The sequence below is a fragment of the Cimex lectularius genome, unplaced genomic scaffold (assembly GCF_000648675.2).
Source record: "Cimex lectularius strain Harlan isolate CLEC.00 unplaced genomic scaffold, Clec_2.1 scaffold18, whole genome shotgun sequence".
NCBI lineage: Eukaryota > Metazoa > Arthropoda > Insecta > Hemiptera > Cimicidae > Cimex > Cimex lectularius.
The window spans coordinates 1711785-1737835 of record NW_019392764.1 but is presented as its reverse complement, the minus strand read 5'-3'; the positions used below and the strand labels follow the sequence as shown (position 1 = coordinate 1737835).

The 26051-nt window shown below is 34.7% G+C and overlaps 1 long non-coding RNA gene across 4 annotated transcripts in view; it reads left to right on the top strand.

Moving 5' to 3' along the window:
* The window catches only part of LOC106661390, a 110928-nt gene that overhangs the window by 46092 nt on the left and 38785 nt on the right, over window positions 1-26051 (top strand). For 2 of the 4 annotated variants that reach the window (XR_001339715.2, XR_002910387.1), the window contains exon 1: window positions 23781-24066. The exons of the other annotated variants lie outside the window; for them this stretch is intronic. This is a non-coding gene — a long non-coding RNA (uncharacterized LOC106661390). Of the gene's footprint in view, window positions 1-23780; window positions 24067-26051 lie in introns of those variants that run through there. 4 annotated transcript variants of the gene reach the window in all.

Below are 26051 nucleotides of genomic sequence, written 5' to 3'. Positions count from 1 at the left end.
GATTTTTGAATTTTCAAGGAAAAATTCGATTTATAAACGCCCAGCCGTTTAGAATTGAATTTGATTTTTTCTTTGGGGGGGGGGTTTACGCTGGCTTATTACCCATGAAGTTTTCTATTTTCATTTTACTGTCGAGCGTGATCGGCCGACCAGGACCAGGTCCCCGCCGCGCGCCCGCACCACTCATTCAGCTCCATCATCTTCTCATCTTCTAAATTTTGATGCTTGAAGATAATCAAAAAGAAACGTTTATCGACTTTAGAAATCCATAGATTATGTTGAAAGCTGATGGATTGTTGCTTATTAGGACAGATTCTAAGTTTATTGGTTTTGAAATGTTTGGGACTTTGCTCAGATTTTTTAGCAGTTTGTCTCTTTCATTTTCATATTCTGGACATTCAAAAATTATGTGGGAAGGATTTGTCTATTCACAAATGAACATAAATATTGTATCCAGATGATCCATTTAGTTTAAAAAAATGTACGTATTACGATTTTATTAAACTTTTAAAGTTATGAACAATCCTGCAAAATAATTTCTTTTCTCTCTTCCTTCTTTGTTATTGTTCAGCCATTAACCATCAATGGTATGATTGATACTGTAAATGTGTATGTACATATCTTTTTTATTATTTGCAACTCTTCTTAGCTTTGTTTTGTGATGTTTCGACACTTTACCAACACTCTTTCCACTTCAGCTGAAAAGCCTTATATAAAACAGCTGAGAAGAGATACGATGTATTTCTTACATAATATTTTGGGTTTTATTCCTTTTAATAATCCGACGTCATCTTCTATTGTCTTTAACCTTTACATTTTCGGTTTTAGAATGGCCTCTTATATCTCTGAATTAACGACACAAAATTTGCTATAATTCAACAATTGTTATTTACGACATTAATCCCCGTAAAATTCAGAAGTTCAAATGATTCAATGAGAAAACGTTTTAAAAACAATTGGAGTTTATATAATTTTTTGACATTCTAAAAAATTGAAAGAGAGAGGTACTAGTAAATGCCATCCACCTATTTTTTTATATAATATTATATACTTTTACATTGTAAAAAGAAGAGAGAGAGAGAGAGAGAGAGAGAAGAGGTCCTATTTTTTTACCTCCACTTTCAATTTCTTATAGTTTTCTACATTATTGCTGTTAGGATGTAGTTATTTCCCTATTACGTCTGTTATACGTACAAGTTCTTTGGTCGTGTTTAGCCATACAGAAGATACGACCTTATAGTGGTTTTTTAATTGGTGAAATTTAACATCAAAGTCACTATGAGTATGAGAAGAATGAGAAGAAACTTTCTTGGCGGTTTTGTAGTTGAATTTTAAACACTAGATAAATGTAGCTCCTTTATACCGTGCCCTCCGGGAAATACGTTAAGGATGGCACTTTGGGCGTTGTATCTCTCATCCGGCATCCCCCATAGCGCAAACTACTCACAAAGTATGTCGGCCACGATAGGGCGCACCCGCACCCTTTTACGACTTAATATCAGCTAATAAGCCCGGGGCGTTCCTAGCGTGATTTAAGCGGTGTACTCCTAATTAAACCTCTGGGCTTTGAACAATTTATGACAAGTTCCTCCTTAATATCTTCATGGCCCTCTCGAGGCTTTCTCAATTAGGATACGCCCTGGATGAAGCCCCGCACCCTGGAGCTTAACTATTTTATGAAAATTGATTAAGAGTTTCCCTGAGGGGTTGCCATCCTGGAGATATTTTCAATCGCATTGAAACTGATAAGGAACATCTGACTTATAATTATTTATAAATAATGGGAACAAGTAAAATAGTCAACCATTATTTTGTGTATACATGGCTTCACGGGATGCCACGAGCAAGATAATTGAATTTAAATAATAATTCCAGAGGAACCATGTACCATAGGGTTAAAGGAAGGAACAATCTGTTGGTATACTTTCATCATACCAGGATCACTAATATATTATAAATTAAATCAATCTCAATAGATTATTATACAATTCGAAGGTGATATTTTTATACGAATTGTATTCATAAACATTATTTCCGTTGAAAAAAATTGTACTTGAACGCTGAAATTGTTCCTTCTGAGTGTGTATATCAATTCAATAGTATAACTACCGATTTCAACAATCGAATAATTTCATCATATTTCTAAGAGATTTTCAATCATTACAGTTGTTTGGAAATCGTTATCTTTATATTTAATTGTAAACGCCCGAAACGACGATCATAAAATTACACATAAAATCTCGCACAAAAATATTCTTAAATTCTGTAGTAACAGCATTCTCGTTTTTTCTTAACCTAATAATATTTTGCCTTAATTTTTTTAATATAGATGTAAGGAATGTTAAGAAACAATTTTATGATAAAATAATTAAAAAATGTATATAATTTTTGAAAATCCAGGGAAAATTGAGATCAAAAGTTTTCGTAAATTGTCCATTTCACAATTGTAACAGCAAATATATGCATATGAATATCATTGTATTTAATATTTTGTTAAACTTGTTTCGTTGCAATAGCTCAGTTCGCTGTACTGAGTATCGGATGGACTAATTTTGACCGTAGTTATCGCATCTGGCCAAAAATATTAAATTTACTCCTATATATATCACGTCCTGGCGTCGGAAAATCGTGATATCTTTTAATCTAAACATTTCTCTTACAATCTATAAGCACCGTTGAAATCCCCGTTAATTTTTCAATAAGAAGATGAAGGTGGCAAAACGTTTGGGTCTTTCTTCCTTGACCTTCTAGCTGTTTGTAAACTTCTTAAGCATTACATACTAAATGGGCATTAAATTAAATTAAAAAATTTCAATGGAATTATGATTTTGATTCTCTCTAAAAATTAACGGGGATTTCAACGGTGCTTATAGATTTTAAGAGAAATGTTTAGATTAAAAGATATCACGATTTTCCGACGCCAGGACGTGATATCTTTCAAAATCGATAAAAAGCGAAATTACTCTGAAATGGTTGAGAATCGGACCATGGTCAATATGAACTTTTTTGTTCATTTTAGGGTCAAGAATCTACTGGTGAAGTTTGTAGCACGAGTAGCAAGTCACTCTCAAACATTAGCAATCCTTGAACCACCATTTTTTCTCTTTTTGTCATCAACATCTTGGTCTCACAACCACTAAATAAGAAAATGACGAGTGCGTTGGAAGCGTTATTAAATCAGGTAGTTTTCCTCAAATTTGCTGCCTTCTGAGACTAAAATTAGAAACTCTGGATTACTTTATACACTTTCCGATTTACACAATTTTCCACTCTTTTTGTAGTTCTGGCTGAAATAAAACACAAAAAATTAGCCCAAACATTTTGCCACCGTCATCTTCTTATTGAAAAATTAACGGGAATTTCAACGGTGCTATTAGATTTTCAGAGAAATGTTTAGATTAAAAGATATCACGATTTTCCGACGCCAGGACGTGATATCTTTCAAAATCGATAAAAAGCGAAATTACTCTGAAATGGTTGAGAATCGGACCATGGACAATATGAACTTTTTTGTTCATTTTAGGGTGAAGAATCTACTGGAGAAGTTTGTAGCACGAGTAGCAATTCACCCTGTATACTTTTTAAATTACATTTATTTGATATTTAAACTACAAATATTGTATTAAGTAAATATATTCGTGTTAAATTTGTCATCTGAGTGTCTTGTAGAAGAAAGTGTCCACTGGCAACAAAAACTATTGTTTTAATTCTAGATAAAATGGCATTAAGCTTTGCGCAACACATTGTGTTACAATTTTGTGATTAATATTGGTAGATATTATTCTTGTACAAATGAATACGTGTAAAATAAAGAAATAATTATTTTGTGTTAAACGCTGAGAAATCATTAAATAACGCAAATGTACAGTAAGCTTTTTCTTGAAAATTATTTTTATAACAGTTTTGGAGAACATGTTATCTATTTATACGAACATCTCCTGCACAACCCCAAGCTTTTTTTAACCCATAGCAGAGGTTATATCAACCCTCGGGGTGCCGGTGTTTTTGAAAAAAAAAAGCTCATTTGTAAGCATGTCGGGTTCGAATGTAGGGCCGCTGGATTCGAACCCGGGACCTTTTCCTTACAGTGATGAGCGCCATGTCAATGCCTAAACCGTTGCGGCCACCGACGCCCCTCCCAAGCTATTATGTCATAGGATAGTAATGATTAAGACAATAAGAAATAAAATACCTTTAAAATTTTGAAATTTAAAACATCTGGTAAAATTGGAAATTTATAGAATATTTTTCTAATTTTGCTTTGTTTTGTTGGTTAAACAATAAGTTCTTTGAAATTAAAATATGTATCCTTAATTACTCCAAGATGCTTCATTTATCGATGCATTTTATCATAACAGCTTACAATTTTAGATAATTGTTTTATCTTTTTTTTACAATCATCTGGATGAAAGCAAAAACTATTTACCAAATTAGCTTTAACTAATTTTTGATTAGTGATATAAAAACAAAATTTACGAATACTTTTGGAGGAAAGTATCAGTAATCTACGTTTATCGGCTATTTCGTTGCAGAAGACCAACCCCATTTGATTTACTTGCAATTTTCTATTTAAATACAATATTAACACTATTAGAGATTGAGTCTAATCGGCCGGTATAGGCTAACAAATAAAAAAAAATTGTTGTAATATTTGTAAGAATTCGCTTGGAATAGCAAGTACTGCCGGCTTATTTTGCGGTCCTAGGTAAAAAATAAAAAAATAAAAAACTCCCTTCAAAGGGTAGTGGCCTCGTTTTAAGGGCGCAAACGGATGGGTCATAAAAGGGGAGCTAAAAAGAACTGTAAAAGGGGAAAAATGAATAGCACCGTGTTTTGTCCGATTTCCGCCAATAGACCCTATAGCTTTTCGGTTACCTTGGTTTGGACCCTGTTAGTAATCAATCGCTTGTCCGGCACTGTGAAATTGAAAAGAATGGGTTCTTCCTCGCGTAGGAAGGGGTTGCCCACCCTTTACACGACCTGTGAGGTGAAATGGAACATTCACGTACCATGTTTCACAAGTAAAGTAATCTCTACTTAAAATCTTTAAGTTTTTAAGTTTTTTATAGTTATTATTAAATTGTGCCAAAATATTATTTTGCTTTCAGCAAAATGTTATAGCACCTTTTAAGACCCCAAGGGCAATGTGCAAGGTAAAGAAGTCTTTTTTTATTTTTAATCCGCCAACTAGTGACATTTGAAAACAACCTTTCTCAATCCTAAAATATATTCCACACGGATTGGGATTTAATTGGTGTGGCTCGCTAGGAGGACATGACACATGCCCGGATTTAAATTCAGGAATTTTAATTCGACGAATTTCAGATGTCACCGGTGGCATATTTTCCATTGGAACTAAGATGAGACGATTGTATATAATTAGACAAGGGACATCGTTAAGAAATTTTTTACTGTCATTAATGACCACTAGACCACACACAGACAAAGACCAAGTCATTCGGGCTACTTAGATTTTTAGTTTTAGATTTTTTTAAAAACAATTTTATTCATGCTGAAATACAGACAAGTGTCGATGACAGACAATCAGCGTTTTCAAGCATGATATGTAATTTCTTACTACATATTTCAGATACACAAAGTAAGTAGGTGTAAATAAAAAAATCGTAATTGTACTTTCTTGTGGTGATTTGTTTCCTAATATACAATTTAAATTAAATGAATTGAATTAATATATCAATCGTTAGATATTATATTTAAACCATTTTACGTTTTAGTGGTCAATTGACCAAGTAACTTCTTTCAATTAATTATTCTTTCTATGAAAGTTCTTTGTTAAACTAAATCATCATAAAAAACAGTCGGTGTCATGAGTGGGATTCGAACCCACGACCTTCGGCTAAATACCACTTGAGCTATCGTGACTTCGATCCTCTCGGACGCCAACTCTCTATCTCAGCCTACAACCGTTACAATTTCCTCTCTTTTTTTCCTTTTTCTCTCCATCGCATCAATTTTGCAATTATTATATTTAAATGTCTAATATTTAAATAATTGAGGTAGTTGAAATGATTGGCTTATAAACAGGATGACCAGAGTTGTACAGACCGTGGGGAATAGTACAGATAGATTTGATCTTAATGAAAATAAGATTGAGATATTGAACGGGGTTTGTAATATATCTTAATAAAACAATATAAAAAAACAAAAAAACAAGTATAATACGAACAAACAACTACATTTACTGAAAACAACCTCACAAACATATTGGAAAAACTTTGATACACAAAAAATACAATATTTATAAGACAATTACTCTCATAAACTTACAATGTGAAGACCGGCTAACACTGGCAAATCTATCCAATACCCAGCTGGTGCAAAGCCGCCTTAATGGCCAGGGCCAACTTAATTATTTTAAGTTAACAAATGGTAACATAAGGCTACGACATAGGTTCACCGATTTCAAATAAACTTTTATTTTTGGTAATAATAGTCAGACTGGAACCGCAATCGCCTGTTGGAATGTTTTTGCCATTGAACCCAAGGAACCGAGAAAAAACCCCATATTATTCTTAATTTAATACATTTTTAAAATGTGGTTTCCTGCTTAGTTGTGCATGCATTTCACGGTTATTATGGATCACGAGATTTATATTTTTATGGAGAATGAGAAACTAATATGGTAGATTTTGTTAAATGAGGTTATATGTATAAAACGTAGCCAAAACCAAAAGACTTCGAGTAAAGTAGAAAAAAAATGTTTTTCGAAAAAAATCAATTCCCTTTATGCACCTTCTTAAACAATTCAACCTTCAACATTTTCACAACAAATTTTCATCGAAATACAAAATATAATTTATAATATAACTTCTAAACTTAATTGGTTTCTGTTTAAAATATACGTTAAAAATATTAAAATGTTGTTTTCCGCACTAAAGGCATTGTTATTATCATGAAAAAGTAGCTTTTCTGTTTTAACTAGCATTTTACAATCGACATTCGTTAAAAGTTGGGAGTTTTTAATCCGAGTAACGGGTCGGGAGCAAGGGATGAAATAATCACCATAAATCTCAAGGGTTGTATGGCGTCCCTCCCCTCATTGTTCCCTTAATGCCGAGTTAACGGCCATTGTCTAACGATACGCTTCTATCTGGACATGCGGGCCACTTTTTAATCGGAAACTGCCTACAATCCCCCTCAAAGGGACGAACTGGACGTTCACATGATTATGCGATGGACCATCGACGTACCCGTATCGGCTCAATTTATTTTGGGGTGAAAAAACCCCATGATGGGTGGGGTGAGTTTGATTTCCTCCCGTTTTCCCTCCATCGCATCAATTATGCAATGGCCGTAGAACTTTAATAATCAATTGATAGAATTTTGTTATTTTTTTAATTGAGGCAAATGGCTGTACAATGGTATGAAACTTGAAGTGTAAAAAAATCATCAAGGACAGATGGAAATAGGTTCAGCCTCACCAAGAAATGCCGACAGAACAAAACAGTGATAACAGGACGACCAGAATGATAGTAAACGAAAAAATAAACATATTTAAGGGTAAAGATTTTCAATACTCGTCGTTTTGTTATTTTGTGGTCCATTTTACAGGAATAGTAATTTTCTAAAAGATATTTTGCATATGGTAAATCCAATAGTGTTATCCGAATTGAACCTCCAGTTGTGTTGGATTAACAGAGAATTTTATTTTCAAATAATCAGTGGTAATTGTTGCAGCTCACTCAAAAGAGCTCTCCATTCTAAAAACAAAACAACCAAAGATATAAAAATGGAAAGTACTTTGCAGATGGTTAAGATGAAATGACGCACCACTTGAATGAAAATATCGGCTTGCTCTATAGAAAAATACAAACCTACTCTCTTATTTCTATTACTGGTCGATCGAGATTTATAATTTTTGACCTGGATAGCACCATTAGATTCTACTTACCCAACAAGACAAACCTTCTGACCATTTTTAAAAACCACACAAATAAATAAAAAGACTTTCTTTTTAAAAACCCACCTGATATGTATAGGCGCATAACTTCAGTGCAAAAGGGCCTTAACGTCCATCTACGCATTCCCCAAACAAAGAGTCTGATTGACTCTACAATACTTTTCCCATCATTTTCATATAATATTCCATGGATAATGCCGGGGATTTAAACCCAGAACCGTGATTGTAACAAATACATCCATGTTTTTTATTTTATATATTTTTTAATGTGATTGATCTCATGCGATACTATTCTTTTTTGGATGAAAGGGTTACGTGAAAAAAGGGCCAGGGGCGATTGTGCTAATCCAACCGTTTGTCGTTTTAGATACCAACTGATACATAATTTTGATTTACAGAGCGGTTTTAAACGGTATTACATAAAGCTTCATTTCTCTACATAAAATAATGTAAAACTTGTAGGTGATGACTAAATACGATAAATTGTACACAACGCTAAGATTACTAATTCTATGTTGCTCGCACAATAGCGTTTCGACAATAGGTTTTATTAGTTTAAAAAATACAAAAATTAACAGAGTAATGAGCCCAAAAAGAAGAAAGTTGTAAAAAACCTAAATGATATGAATTGGCATCCGACTTGTATACTTTAGCCGGTTCTGGGTTTGAATCCCGGCATAGACAATAGCGTTTTTATTGAGAATAGAACGAAAAAAGAATTTTAAAGGGGTTTGACCACTCGTCCTAAATCCTCCTTTGTGACAGAAATTTATTTACTTTACTATAAAAAAATAACTAGAATATAAAGAGATTTTTTGTAACATTTCAATATTATGCTACTATGCTTATTATGCTTATGCTACTCCAACATCCTATGCCATTTTTCAATATTTTAATATTTCCTGAAAAGAGTGTGAAGGCCGATTTGTTTGTACCATACTTGACTTCGAAGGTATTATCACGTTAGGTCAATTATCACGTTTCATTCCTTTATTGGTTTTTGGTTAGTTTTCTATTTTCACATCAATAATAAGTTTATTATCCTTCATGTAAGTAATTTTAAGTGAACTGTCGCAATACTCAACGCTTACTTACATTGTTTAAATGCGAAAGGATTAGAAGATCTAATATTTTTTGACGATTTGTTTTGAACTTGTATTTTTCAATAATTGACTTCGAATTTTTCGGAACGACCTCATCACCATAAAAATTCTCTTTCAATCCAAAAAGCCAATTAATTTTATTACTAGTCTCTACAATAAAGTACTGCACACCATATACTTCCCCATCCTTTGTAAGTTTTCTTCTCAAAGGATAATTCCTAAACCATGCAAAGCTCAAGAGAGGTATCTCCCTAACTCCTACGAACCAATAAGCCTACTCACCACCCTTGGAAAAATCAGAGAAAAGCTTGATTTTATAAGGCTTTCAAAAGAAAAAAACCAAAAGGAACAAACACTATGCCAAAACGTTAGTTCTGCTTCCGGAGTTCACTAACGCATTGCGTGGTTGACGCATCGCAACCTTCGAGTTGAAACAGTGGTGATTCTTGTATATGACTCAAGCCTTTGACCGAGCATGAAACCCGGGTCTCCTGTATAGAGTCTGCAACCTTAAATCGTAATTAACCGTTCCTCACCCTTAAATCAATCACTTGCTTCTGTATTTTGTACAATTTATACAGCTGACCTACCGACTCACCCAGAAACAACAACCTTCATCTTCTGTGATACAGTAGTCCTGTCATAACGATCCCGCCATAACAGCCCGTAATCTACAAAACCATCTGCTTGCCTTTGAGCCCTGGCTCCAGCGGTGAAGTTGAATGAAGATGAACAATAGTTAATGCTTCCATAAATGTTTCCAACCACACAATCCACTCTGACATTAATATCCCTTTTGTCAAAGACCCGATCCCGGTATAGGTAATTCCACTCCAAATTAACCGACCACTACAATCCTTTAATCGATAATCTCTTCTCAAGAATCCTTCCCAACAATTCTCGTAGGGGATTGAGGCGCCGTTGTCCCCGTCATACTTGGGGTAGTGACGTAGGCCTACTAAGATGAGGCCGTGTGCGACTAGGGATAGAGATAGGGACAAAAGAGGTGCTTCTGCACCACGATCTAAGTAGATCTATTGTGGTACTCTATTTGTATATCTCAGGGTGTTAATCAACCTCTACAGCTGAAAGAACCTGCAAATAAAACTTAAAAAATTAAAGGATCTACACGTACACAGACCCACACAAAAACATAAACGTGCAGTTTCTGCATTCATATTGGCTCCGTTTTTGGTCATGTCCACTTTCTTCATTGCCTCCATGTCCCGAACGCTCAGGGACTCGTGCCAACAGGCTACTCGCAAGAGGCTTACGTGCCGCCTGACCCTAAAAGAAACTGACATCTTCCTAGAATATGTTCCTAGCCTTTTTATTTCTCTGGCGCGATGTGGAGGAGTGATGTGCACCTCATAAGCCGTGTGCGACTAACGAGTCGCAAAACTGTATAGAGCCGTTCTTAACTGATATGTTTGTACATATGTGTTTAGATCTTACGTATATATTCTACTGTATATCGTTTTTGCTTGTAGTATTTATATGTGAAGTTGCAAATTAGAAAAAAATATAAAAAAATTTGTAAAATTATAGACTAGGAACCACGTGTGTGGTGATTAGTGACTGTTAGTAGATGATTATTCAGAAATCGTGAGATACTGTCTGGTGTGATGTAGGTTTCAGAAAAACATTTTCTTTATCGTGCCAACGTTTAGATCTTTATTGAGATCATCTTCAGGGCCTGGGATTTTAAACATTGTTTAAATTTAACAAATACATGTAGGATGTGGAAAAAAGTGAATTTATACCATATATGTATGTTATCTTCATAAGAATAACGTCTTTATATCGCAAGAATGGCACAATTACACAGAAAACAAACACTTCGTGTGAGTAGAAATACTTTGAATGTATATAAAAAATATATTTTGCACTATATAAATTAACTTTTTTCCACATCCTACATGTATTTGTTAAATTTAAACAATGTTTGTAAATCCCAGGCCCTAAAGATGATCTCAATAAAGATCGAAACGTTGGTACGATAAAGAAAATATTTTTCTGAACCCACATCACAACAGACTCCATCTCACGATTTCTGAATAATCAGTAGGAACTACTTTGATACAATGGAAACTAGTTTATCCGGACCCGTTTGTTAAAATATTTTTTATAAATTTTTCATAATTCTCAATGTATGCAAATTAATTTTTTTTAAATTCATAATTTAACTATGGGACCTTTAATTCATCAAGGCCGCCAAATTTCCCTTCCACTAGTCACACGATCGACGAGGCCGGACAAGGCCAACAGTCATTCTTTTGTTGGGGATGGTTAGGGATAGCAGGGCAAAAAAAAAATTAAAAAAATTCTTTTGTTTAAAAAAATAAAAACTTTATCCTATTTTAAAAGACTAGAAATTGCTGTGTCGTGTTGTTCGTATGTTGGCTTCCATCGAAAAGGTTTTTTTTTTTCAAAACGCGTGTCCGGACTTAAACAAAAGTCAATAAAAGACTCTCTTTTACTTTAAATTTAACTCGATATATGAATAAAAGTGTATACTTTCGTATGTTTTTTACCGTTTTTATGACACGATCCTAATGAAATGAAAAATTTTTCGGATTATCCGGACTTTCGATCATCCAGACTAGTAATAGGACATTATTTCGAATGTTGAAAATATTTGAGGGATCCGATTTTGTTAAAAAATAAGCAAAATATATTTATTTTATAAAAAGATAGTTTATAAATGAATGTTGACATTAGTCGTATTTAGATTTGCTTGAATATAAAGCAATGCTGTTTCTAAGTAGCGTTTACGTAACGTCTAGAGGGAAGGTTAAATTAAAACAAAAGAGCAATTAAGACATTCATTGGTATTTATTTACATTTCTTACCGGTGTTGGAAGGAGGAAGGAGAGAAAATACAGAAATAACCGGAGAAAGCAATTATCATAGAGTTATAATTACAAAGGGAGTGCTTTCCAAGGGGTTGGCCGAGATGCAAGGGTTAGAAAAATGTTGGTAAGAAGTGGGGTGAGCGCCATTAAGAAAATTACATCCCCCCTTGACTATCCCGGTGAAGGGAATGGAAGGGATTGGGCCAATGGCATCCCTCGGCTTTTTTTCCCACTCGCTCCTTTCCCCGCTATCTCTCTCGCACTTTCCACTGGGAAGGAAAAACGAGAAGGAGCCGGGAAGAATAAGAAAAAAAGGCCTCGCTCTCTCCGTGAAGGGAGGCGGGGGATGGAGTGAGATGTTGCCCAAATAAATTACAACCCCTAACTCCTCCCACCGATGTCTTATTCCGGGAGAAGTTTCTATTAGCAGTAAATAAAGCCTTGGTTACAAGTGCCGCCCCCCCTCGGAGGCGGAGGCATGGGTTCCACTTGTCACTCCGATCGCTTTCAAACATCCGGGGAATCTGATTTACCCCATGCATAACTATAAGATCGGACATATTCAAATACATTTTGTTATTTACTCTTTTTTTTGGGGGGAGGGGGGTTGTCCTGGCTTTTCTAGAAAAAAATGAGCTTGCATTTTAACTGGAACATCTCCCTTATAATATAGTACACTAAGAGGTAAAAAAAGTGGCCACCCTTAATACACTGACAGGCAAAAAATTCCACCCACTTGTTATATAACGTGAGTGTATATACTTTATATATTAATCAAAGTTTCACGTTTTCTAACGTTTAATAATTCAGTCTTTGTCTAAAAAAGTAAACAAAAAATAAATAAATTGCTAAGGAAAATGAAAAATTAACAAAAAGACGGACAGACAAAATTTGTTTTAATTTTGTTTTAGTTTTTTAATTAACATTTCAATATCGCGTATTTATTTTCTCCTCTTGCCTTAATTACATCTCGAAGACGCCACAGCATACTTTCTACCATTCTGGAAATATCTTTGCTGGAGGTTAGCCCATTCTTCAAGAACGTGGAGTGTATCAGGAAGTGATGGACGTGCTCTTATTCTCTTTTGAGTTATCCCATAAATGTTCGATGGGGTTCAAGTCTGGAGAACGGGCTGGCCAGGCTAAGACCCTGATGTTATGCTATTGGAAGTACGTTTGTACTTGTGAGCGACATGTGGACGGGCATTATCGTGCATTAGAATAGGATTGTCGCTGATCTCATCGAGGATAGGCAACGCATGATTTTTTAAAGTTTCGTCCACATAGTGAGTGGCCGTTAAAGACCCGCCAGGAACAATCAACTCTGTGTGACTCTCCATTGAAATTCCCAGCCACACCATCTCTGAGCTACGTTCAAAAGTAGGCTCTGGGAAAATTACAGGCTTCATACCTTTCATTTCACCTTCTCCACAGTCTTTCTCGCCCTTCTAGTGATTGTAGAGCAATTCTACACTCCTCTGTAAAAGGTACAACAGACCAATCGACCAAAGACTAATGGCTGTGTTCTCGAGCAAATGCGAGCCATGCAACTCTGAGTGTTCTGGTCAATTTTGGCCCTCTTACGGGGCGAAAAGCCATCAGTCTATACTGATTTAATCTTCTTGGAGCAGTGCGTTCAAAAATTTGGACACCTCGAATTTCGTGGAGCTGATGAATCGCTTGAACAACAGAAGGTGCCGGTTTCGCAAAATTCTCAAACTCAAAAACGGTCATCCTGTGGTTACCCTAGGGCGTCTAGAACCGGGCCTTCTTTGGTAGAACCCAGTTTCTCGAATATGTCTAACGACGTCTCGCAGAGTTTCGTAGGGAACCCCGATGGCAATAGCCTATATCTGATGGAACGTCCATCATCAATAAGTGTCACACCATGCGCAACAACCTCAGCACTAAGTGACGTTTTTAAATTTAGAAATTGAAATTAAGAAAACAAAGAAGAAAACTAAACAGTTTATTGCTTCAGAATTCAAATGACTGAATAAAAATTTTAAATTCCGTAAAAAGTAAACGTTGAAAAATTTGTTATCCTTGATTTAGATTAAAGATAAAGTGTGTTTATCTCTAATTGATATTCCCAATTTAAAACATAGCATAAACAAATATTTATTAGTAAAAGTAATGAGACGAATTAAGGGCAGAATTTTCTTTTTTATTTTCATCAAGAAAAAAAAATCAATTGGGTGGAAATTTTTGTCTGTCAGTGAATTTTAACTAGAACATCTCCCTTATAATATAGTACACTAAGAGGGAAAAACGTGATCACCCTTAATATTTTTATTTATCTTACAACAATATTCGGTCCATTTTAAAGGATTAGAGGTAAATAAAAAACATAAAATCTCTCAATTGTGTTTAAAATAGGATGTTGTAAATAAACCTTTGAATAGTCAATCTCTTCTTTGTTGGTTTTTATGTTAACCTTCTTTCTAACGTTCTGGTGGATTGATTTTTTTATGTTGTACCATCATTAAAGTTCAAATTGGTATGAGTGTGGTTTTAAGTCATACAGATTCGGCTAGAATCATAGCATTGCCGGAAAATGAAAAAGTCAAGTGTATTTGGCCAGTGCTTAACATTCCCAGAACAACTGTCCGAAAGGTTTTCCTTCGCTACCAAGACACTGGAGGTAACTCAAGGAGGTAGATCAGGTCGCCATCGTGTCACATCTCAGAGAGATGATCGTTTTATTGTTTCTAATGTACTCCGTATCTGCAATCTACCGCTGTTGAGATCAAGCAACGACTTCAACAAGTTAGAAATGTTAATGCCAGTTTACGTACTGTAAGGCGAAGACTTTCAGAAGCTGGATTACGTGCGAAAATGCTTGCCACTGGTCCAGAGCTTCTGACAAGGCACAGGGCAGCTCGGTTAAGTTTCGCAAGTTGAACTAAAATCGTGTTTTCGGATGAGTCAAGGCTTTGTTTAAGGTCTTCTGTCGGCCGAGAGAGGGTTTGGAAAAGAACAGGAGAGCCCCGCAACATTTTCACTCCGGAGACGCTATGGGAGCGTTGGGCAGGCATTTCTATGGAAGATCGCACAAAGTTGATCTTCATCGAGGGTTCGCTAATAGATGTGCTATAAATTGAAGGTGTGTTATCAGAAGAAGTTAATCGTTACATGCCCTGATTGACGAGGGTTTTATTTTTATGCATGACACACAGATCGTTGGTGACTACTTGGTAAGAGCCTCTACAATTCAATATTTGGAATGGCCAGCATATAGTCCCGACTACCTGTCGAATACCTTTCGGACGAGTTGTCAAAGGGGGTTAAATTCGGTTAGTGATACCAGAGAATTTGCAGGAATTAAGAATGGTGCTGTTGGAGGAGTATGAAAATATATCACAGAACTACATTCAAAGCCTTAAAAATCAATGCCACGTCGAATGCAAGCGGTGATCAACGCAAGAGGAGGAAATACTCCGTACCTAATTGAATATTTTCCTCATTGTTTCCATAGCAACATTTTTGGTAAAATTGTTTTACTCAGTTTAATTTATTTAATTAGTTATATCTTATAATATTCTTTAAACATATCCAGTAAATAACAAAAAATAAAAATTATAACGATTGCAAGTATTTACTAAAAAAACGACGGCCACTTTTTTTTGCGTCTCAGTGTTAACACGTACCCACTACTAACATTGAAACTCATTCTGCATAATCCCATAAAATAAATCATTTTAGTAATAAATCGTACATTTTCTTCTTTGTGGGTTTTTGGTTCGCGACCTTTAAATATAACATTTTAAGGTTGTCATACAACAATATTTACTTCAGCAATTAGTGCTTCTTATGTTACTTATTCCTTGCAAGTTCTAACTAGTCAATTGGCGTATCAATAGTCGGCATTTATTAATCTTCTACAATAGTCCATACAATTTGCACATTACAAATATTCGGGATTCTCATTGCTTAGGAATCGCAACATATCTGTCAACATCATGATTAAATGAGGTATTCTTTTGATGCTTGCGAAATGATTTGAATGTCAAAGATTATCTTGGTCTGCCTATTTCCGCCGGTTTTCTTTCATTTTCTTTCAAAAAAATCTTTACCCCTGAAATTACATTATTATACAATACAATAAATTCAAACGAACACATTTGGGCTTATTAACTGTGTCACTTTAATGTCTAATAATTTCAAAATTGTGAGATATTATGTGCGCAAAAAATCGTTAAAATTCGAAATTCAAAATCTACGCTTTCATAAATCCCCTGGATTTCGCCTCATTAACCATTCAATCCTTCATAATCTCAGAACTAAAGACATAAATTTCTTACCAATCTAATAAAACTGTCATTACCATTTATCAAAGCCAGGAAGTTTTACAAAGTTCAGTCCCACGTCAAAAGAGCCACACCATCTACCGAATTCCCACCGTACTACCGAATTGCTAACTGTTTTCTGCCAATTTTTGGTAAAGTCATTAAAAAACTTCTCAATACACCCCACCCTTGAATCTTCTAATATAAATGATGTTTATAGATCGACCTGCAGATAATCAATGTAGAGTTCAATGTCTTCTTTAAGGTCTTTACTAGGTGAAAGAAAGACAAAAGTGTGGGGAACACCAAGCTTCGGCAACATCACGTTGCCATCATCAGGGCCTATTTATTAAGAAAATGAAAAAGTATATTTTTTCTTAATAAATAGGCCCTGATGATGGCAACATAATGTTGCCGAAAGCTTGGTGATCCCAACACTTTTGTCTTTCTTTCACCTAGTAAAGACCTTAAACAAGATATTGAACTCTTCTAATATAATCCACGACCATTACTTTGGAGTTAGGCATTTCCATTCATTTATTGTATCTTGTTATTATTGGACAATTGGTTCCTTCAATTAAGCCAACCCTAAAATTTACAGTTTTATATTATATGCTTTTGGCTCTATATGCTGGATTAATTAAGGATCATATATAAAATAATCCCAAACCAGGTATAACCGAAGTTGGTCAATATCAGAATAACCTCGTAAATTGCAGGCTCAGTATGGGAAAGCCTTTCTACAAGGACATACGACGAGAATTTTTACCCTAGATGAAATAAAGAGCCGAAAGCTTGGCAACCGTACAATACACTGTTGGATTAATTGAAGGGCCATATAACCAATAATCTCAAACCAGAATATAACCGAAGTTAATCGATAACAGAATAACTCCATTTCACCTGTTCATTTGCGTCGAGTTGTGGGCGTCATCACATCTTCCCTTGAGATGAGAGAACAGAAATCCTCGACTCGGGATTTTCCTCATATCGAACAGGTTTTCGGTCAAGTCTGGCGCTTTGATTTACTTCGAAAACTCATCTGCATCCTTTATCCTCTACATGAATCCTCATCAAGTTAGACTTTGCCAGAAGACACTTTAGAGAATGGGTCGAACACTCTCATTCTCCTTTTAGAACATTCCAATCTCGTAGAATCCAGACCCTTCAATCACGAATCCTTGCCATTGTCATCGGACATCCATGTTTCAAACCGCACAATCAACAACACATAAATATTCCCTTCCGTAAGATGCAGGCTCCAAAAAATTCCATATTAACCTCCAATCTCACTTAACCTAATTTTACTCCGATCTCTTATTAATAATCCTTTAATCCCCATCAACGACTAAAGAGTTACTAGAGAACGAGAGTGATTACAACTATTCAAGGGAGTGCTATCACCGGACTCCACTAGATTGAATGTCCTTTGTCATTTATATCATTTCTCTCAAAGATTGTTGCTGAATTAGACAAAGTTATATTCTGACACATAAAACAAAATAAATATGCAGATTACGGAGCGACACTGTTTTTTAGTGTTTTATTAGTTAGAATGTTAGAAAATACATTTATCAGTAAATTTTGCTAGTTTAACAATAATACTCTATGTTGAGAGCAGTTCCACACAGTTGATGACGTGAAAGCGAAATGCGTACACTAAAGTACAAAAAAGTACACCAGCGAGAGTAGACGGCCTAGCAAAGTAATCAGTGTTGATCAGTTTAAAATGCTTAAACATTTGTTACAAAGAGCGAATACATGCCTACTAGAAATATACTAATTATGGTCAAGAAAATCATGTTTAGTTTGATCCATTGTATACACAAAGCACTCTCAGAATCGATGTACCATTAAAAAAGTATTATTTTCTATATCCGTACTGATTTTAAATTTAGTAGGCAGTATGGAATGCGCATCGGATTGGTTGAAGTACATAGTCATCGTGAAATGGTGCGACTATGCGTACTGGGCGTCTTTAGGCCTATAAAAAGTCCGTTGGAAACCAGTGCCCCAAGAAGTCGGAAAGAGGCCGTCAGAGGTTCAGCCGGGAGCCCAGAAGCCGTTCTGCCTTATGGTCTAGTCGTCTCAGAATCCCCTAACAGATACTTAGTCTAAGTGAATGCGCACTTACCCCCACAGCACGACCCTCCGTTCCCTCTCCGACCGTCTGCCCTAGTCTAAATTTTATGAACAATCCAGGTCCGCCTCCCTCGCACCGCCGTGTAAGAGATGCGAGTTTGATAAGCCTACTCAGCGGTGCTCACCCTTACAAGAGTAACAAATGCCCCTCCATGGAATCGCACCGACATAAACATAATACTAACAAAAATTACCTCTTAGCGACTCACTCCATCCCACTACCAATCGCCGTCAACTAGGCTAGCCTTTATCCCATTGCCGATTGATTCTTTTACCTCCTTTTTCCAATGCTATTACCTTCCATAGGACAAAGACAATTTATAAGCAAAATATTTTTTTTCTTTTTTAATTGTCATTTTACATCGATAAAATAATAACAATAGTAAACTGATAACAAATTACAACTTAACTAATCAACATGAGAAACTAACAGTGCACCAATCAAACCAAATATTTAAGGTACGAAAAAAACTCTAATTCTGCAAAACAGCCCTTGATGATTTTTTGTCGTTGTCCTTAACCCAAGTATTTATTCCATATTATCATTACCGTAATGATATTTTTTAAAGAGACATTGGGGATTAATTAAATCATTTTAAACGATTGTTTATCAGTGGGCTGTGAAATATATGCATTTGCATATTTTTCCTGGTTAACTAAAACATCCAGTTTTTACGAACTGTATATGTTTTGAAACATTTGGAATCAACTTAAGCTATATTTATTTTGCATATTTGTGCATATATTGCCATAAATGCATATTTTTGCATAAGTGGGCTGTAATCGCATATTTTTCCACATATCCGGCCTATCGGTATTTGGCACGTCAAATCTTAATGTTTCTGAGCAGGCAAAAAAAACTTTTCAGCTTTACCCAGTTTCATGCGTTTTCCAATGTGAAAACGTGTTTTCCATTTGTGTGTTGTGAACTGACTACCCCTAAAATGCCGAAAGTCACCGCAAAGACGAAAGATCTTGTTCAAAAGTACGAGTAATTTTAATTATTATGAGTAATTCATTCAAAAGTATTTTTATACTGTGTTTGTTGTGATAAACCTGTATCAACAACTACATGCTTTTTGGTAACACAGCACTTAAAGACAGCAAAACACAAAGCAAACAAAGGTAGAAAGTCAAAGTTTCAACAAACTTTTGCGACACAAGCTGCCACAAGTGCTGGGTCTGGAAAGTCCGGTTTCGACACGAGTACGGTGAGGTACTTGAAAAATGTAATCAGCCACCATTGCCAGATATTTTAATGAATGTATGTGTCTTCTTTGTTCAACATGAAAATGTTCTATTGGTAGTTTTAGTTAGTGGTAGTTTTCGCATATTGTCAGTTTTAAATTGCATTTTTGACCAAACATATTTACATATATATATGCATATTTGTCTGTTTTTATTGCATATAAATCACAGCCCTATTTATCAGCAAACGAAGGATCCAAGTTTTCTTGGTTCGTTTCGAAGTTCAGTCGGTTTTTACCTGTATTAGTTCTGGGTAGCAATTTTTCTTTATTCTGTTTGTGTAATAATGAGTCTTTTAAGAAGCGAAGAATCAGTCAGAATCATCGCTCTCCATGAAGAAGGTTAATCAATACGCCTTGACATTCATTATTCGCCAGTTCCAAGGACCTTTACAAGATACAGACGTTTGGAAATCACTCGAGGCGACCAAATTCGGCGCATCCTAAAATCACTAGTACCATACAGTCATACACCGACTGGTTTTTTAATGCAAGCAAAAAAAGCGCATGTCAACAGTTTTTTTAAATCAAAAACATTTTACGAATATGTCTGAGAGGATGGAAGCATTAATTATAGCCAAATGGGGAAATAACTTCTATGACTTTAATGTCTTTAATAATTACAAATAATTTGTTAAAAATCAAACAATTTGAAATGATTTTAAATAAATTCTTTTAAAAGAATTTGATGCTTTAATCAATAAAATTGTTTATTTTGGGCTTGTGAGCTTTTCGGATTTATGTAAAATCAGATTTCGTGAAATACAATGATTTCAGCGTGTTGCAATATTTTTAACTGGATGAGTAGTATGACTACATGTAAAAAATATATCACAATACTAAGGTTTTCACAACACAAATAGCATGGTATTTTAGTTGGTTAAGAGCGCATCAAGGGTTGGTATTAGACAAATTTTCTACGACAGCATTGCAATATTCAAATATTTTCACTTGTTCCCAACAATTGAATTAGTATATTTGTTTTCTTTTTCTTACTCTTTTTTCCTGTACAGTTTTAATTCTATAATACTTGTATTGTTGGTTAGTTATATGTAGCTATGTACACATTGTATACATTTATTTATTTCTCTCTCTCTCTCTTTTTCTCTTTCTCTACCTGAATGTAAGAATGGTCATTGTCTAAAGAATCGTCAAAATCTACAACCTTGCCACTATACAATTGTGCCTATTTTATGCCAATTGAGGTTTTTTTTCTATTGCTCGGTGAACCAGAAATCGATTTCTACTATAAAAAAAATTCTTTCTCTTTTATAGTAGAAATCGGCTCGTGCCGTTTACAAAAAATTTGTCCCCACTGTCAAAGATGTCAACAGAAAAAAAATCTCTTGCGTACGAGCTTTTGTAAGTTTTAAGTGGGCGTGGATGATCCGAACTCTATGTACAACTTTTTATGATTATTAAAGATCCGCTATAATATCAAGCGTGTGAAGTCCAAGATAATACCATATTTCAATGGAATCTCCATTATGTGATACTTTAAAAATAAATATAAAAAATTACAATTGCTATCGGATCCTTGGCTGCAAACTCCGCTACAGCGACTTTTTCAACCATCTTGCATCAAACTGTTTATGAAGTTCATACCCATGTGTCTAATCTGTAGGTCTTTTATCACTATGCCCCATGTACTAACTGATTGTATTTGATAAAGCTATGCCCGAACCCACCACTGAATCCCAAACTGTCGGGCAGCTAATTTTGGTTGGTATTGATTGGAACTGAACTAATTTCAATCTAATGACAAATATTTTGTTAAATTCACTTAACAATAATGGAGCTTGCAGAATAAAGGAACTAAGAGTAGGGGCCTGAAGAAAAACGAACTAATACAGCTGTTTGATACAAACAACGCGATTTTCTAGATTATTTTAATTATGCCTTATTATTTGGTGGTGACTTAATCAAATTTCGTTCATGTATTAATGTTTTTATATTTTTTAAATGGTTAAGGCGAAATATAGTCATACCCTTGCACTCAGTATGTTGATGACTCTTTTTACCATAAAGGCGTCAAATGGGTTCAAAGGAAAAAATAAGGGAAAATGGCTTAGGAACGGAATTCCAAAAAAAGACCGACCATGAGAAGAGTCGGTACGTGTTGACACATTTTTATGTAAAGCTGGAGCCAATGAAGCGTTTTGTACGGCCGGGGTGAAGCCGTTTAGCGAGTGGATGTCGCCCGGCAGTGCATTGTGATCCGACTCAAAATGGGCTGCGAGAGATCAGCAGAATACCCGGCCTGAACACCTCAACCGTGCTTTGCAAGCATAAAATTGAACCTTATCCCCAGCCGGCACGATCTGACAACGTGATTTTTTTATTTATCAGCTTTGCCTTTGATGCGGCATCTTTTTCGAAAAGTACAATATATCGAGTTAAAATTACCCAACAATTGTACACCCTTCAAAGATAATATTGAATGTAGATGTAATGCAAGACAACATAAGGTTCATAAATTTTAATCTGCTTTTAAATTACATCTTATTCCAAAAAATGTAACACTCATTTTGTTAGTTTCTGGCCAAGCTTTTTCTAATTATTATCATACTAATCTCAGCTGTTTTCTTCTTTTAGTTGAAATTTGAAAGGAATTTCAATAAAGGTGATTTCTTCCAAAACGCCAGCACCACACATACATATAATACACACTCATACATATAGCACATATAATACTGAGATGAAAAATAGAGTAAGAAATTGATTGATAAATAAACCATGAATTATTAAAATTAACAAATAAATAAAATACTGAAGATGCTAAAAGTAAGTGAGTATGCACCAAGAAAACTTTGTTGAAAGATGTTATATTATTAATCATCCTAGAGAAAAAAGATAATCCCACAAAAATCTACGTTTTTATGATTACATAGATAAAATAAGGATTGTAAACTTGATTTTGCCATAATTATATTATAATTATTATTATTTTTTTAAATCTTTTTATTTTTTACGTGGGTTCGCAACAGCAGAGGTCATATAAACACTCAGGTGGCGGTGTTTAAAAAAAAAAAAACCATTTGTAAGTATGTCAGATTCGAATGCAGGGCCGCTGGATTCGAACCCGGGACCTTTACGTTACAGTGATGAGCGCCGTGACAACGCCTAACCGTTGCGGCCACCGACGCCCCATATCATTATAATCATATCTAATGTTTCTTCGTCAAAAATGTAGTAAGTCAGATTGAGATCGTATAAAAGAACAAGTACTTAGGTGTTGTCCACCTTATTTCTGCTTTATATCCATTAAACTATTAAAGTACACTCGTATTTGCCATGCTTGTGGTTCTGGGTTGGAATTCCTGCATGGCCCATTGCTTTTTTTTAAATTGAGAATGATATGAAAAAAAATATTGTAAACTATAACCCCTCATTCACGACACATAACGGATAGTTGGTCGTTAAGCCATCCTCTATGGCAAGAACTATTACTAATAATTGTTTTATTTCATTTAAGTTTGTTTTTAACACAACTTAAATTAGGATTTTTTACATGTCTACTGAACATACGAATTCAATGTGACGGAGCTTCATTGTCAGCACTAATATCGAATTGGTTCAATTGCCTAATATCGAGGAAATAACGAAACCAGTACGGAAATAGCGTCAAAAATATCAAGTGAAAATTCATATTACTTTTTGTCTCTGACAACAGTTACATTTGAAAAATAAAAGTTTAATTAATTCCTCAGAAAAGACGTTGGGGTATAAACATGTAATTAACTGTTATGAAAAAAATTAAAACGATATTTAAAAAGTTTTATAATAGTGATTTTCCTACCTCTATTCACCAAAAGACAGTTTTAGAAAAACATCCACTAGGGTATTTAAATTTCGATTTTTACAGGTAGTTTCAATTATTTATTACTTTTATATTATAAAAAACTTTAAATTGTATAATAGAGCTTAATTAAAAAATAAATAATTAACTTTGACAAGTCATTAGTAGACGGGACATGTTGACATCAACCAAAACATGCTTTCCTCTGGATTTTCGCAAAAACCAGAAAGTATTCAAATTTGCTTGTTGTGAAATTATTGTTTTATAATTGTTTCAAACCCTGATAGTCTCAGAAAGTGTAATCCTTAGAATTAGATTAAATCATGAATCTATTTTTTAATATATACATTAAATCGATGGAATTCAAAAAATGGAAATAGTTCTTTATAGATTGTTATTATTATTATTAATGTTTAGGCCGAGAAACATTTTCTTTGTTATCCACAGAGTTTGTAGTAATGTCCTCTTCAGAAGCTTCTTGTTTATTTTCTTCCCTAATCCCAATTTGTCCCTCCTGTCCTTTTTCTTACCTTTTAATCAGTAAATGTTTAAGCCTCTCTCCTCTCACGTATCTCTCGAGTTAGATTCAAAATTGTATCAAAGTGGTCTTTTCTCCCTTATCCAGACCAACGCGACTGCTTTCACGGACGTAAGCTCGTGGACTCGGGCCCGAACTCAGTCATCGTCGCCTACTCGCAGAGACGCCCCGGGTAAGTAAACCCCTTTTTTTGTCCGACCACTCGTTACTTTTTTATTTTAGTTCATTGTGAATTGCTTTCTTTCGAATATTTTATTTTATTAACTATTATTTGCGCAAAAAGTGAGTCCGCACAACAATTATTTTTTATTACAAAGTTCATCCAGTCTTGCTTTCAATTTTAATTTATTATAATAATAATAGCATATATCTCAATTTATTGTGATTTCTTCATAAGGTCTGTTGATCTGTGTTCTTTGTCGTATCCGATCGACCTGGTTCACTTTTCTTCGCTGTTTTGGCATGTCATAACACCATCTTCAAAGATGGATATTCATGTGTTTACATGGTAATGCCTACTTGGGTCTTTCGCAGATTAGATCTTGTATGTGTCGTTTGTTCCGGGTCGTTATTGTAATCATCTGTTCTTTTTTTAAATGTTTTTTTGTCTTTTTAATAAGATAGATGTGGTTCGTTAGTTGCCCATTTGTGCCTTCATATGTTAATTGTCATATTTTTTCGTCTTTTTTTATTTTATTATTATTTTTATTTTAAATTATTATTATTTTTATTTATCTGTATAGTTGTGTTGCTTGATTTGATTGTCCATCATTGTAATTAATGATTTGTTATTTTCCTGCCTGATGTCTGTCTTGCATTAGAATACATAAGTTGCTTTAAAACAGTTCACTATATTTTATAAATGGGTTCGAATCCCGCTCGTGACCCTTACTTTTTCATTTCAACCAAGATCTTACATAAAAAGAATAATTAATTGAAAGAAGTAATTTGGTCAATTATACCACTAAAAGTAATGGATTGAATATTTTATAATTATACGTAGCTTGGCCATTTCCAATCACTTCGGTCAGCCCATTGACATGTCGGTCAGTCGGGTTCGATTTTTCGGCTCACCAGCGGTGTATTTGCGTAATTATATATCTTAAGTGCAAAGGTTTTGTGTAGAAATTATATTTATCAGTAAATTTGTGAAAGTGTGATAAGCAAACTTTACATAAAATATCGCCGACTTTATTTCTTTACGAAACCAATGCCGGTTGGGATAAAAGCCAGTTGAAGAGGGGCCTAATCTCATTAAACGGCTCCGCAGATCCACTTGACGCCACTTGGTAAACAAAGTGCGAGTCCTCTATAATCTACAGGTATTACATTTGAAGGCCTCTATCTCCCGACAACCACCGCCCTCCGTCCTAATCCACGTAATGAGCGCCGCCCCCGGCCCCCGTTTTCCGACTTAGTGGGAAAGTTTTAATGGGCGCCTTCCTCCTACACCAACTTCACCAACAAAGGGGGAGTTACTTTAATTTTCAAACGTGGATAAATAGAAGGCCCCGCGGGGAACGTGAGATAGGAGGGTTTCCTTCGGCCAACTTCCCGAGGCGAAGGAACGTTTAATACGAAAATTAAATTCTGGCTGAGTCACGACCCTCATCTTTTTTAATCTAAAAAGAAAAATCAAGTAAAAGGAAAATACATCTTGGCCTCATTTTTTCCTTTCCCCCAGCAAACTCATACTCATACCGCAAACTCACTTAAACCTTCCTTTACAAACTAACGATAATAAAAATTCAACAGGCTAAGTCATTACCATAACTCTTGTTAATAGCCTTTTGTATATAAAGCAACACATATTTTGGTGTACTTTTTTAAAAACTACTGATCATTTTTTGCCAAAATAAATCTATTCTACGGTAGTGATCTCCATGAGTATTATTTGTAATAATTTTTCAATAAGAACCATATTGATTGAAAATTCGAAAAGATGTTAGATACTGCCAGAAGATTGCAAAGTTCGAGGGAAAGAATTACGAAAAAATATTACCAAGTCAATTTTCAATATTGGCTAAAAATTAGAAATAAATGATCTCAAGTTTCTCTAAATTAGAAATGTATTTGAAGTAAAAAAAATCATTAAAATGAAAATTTTACTGAATTACATTAAAATTAAATTAAAATATTCAAAAAATATAAAAGATA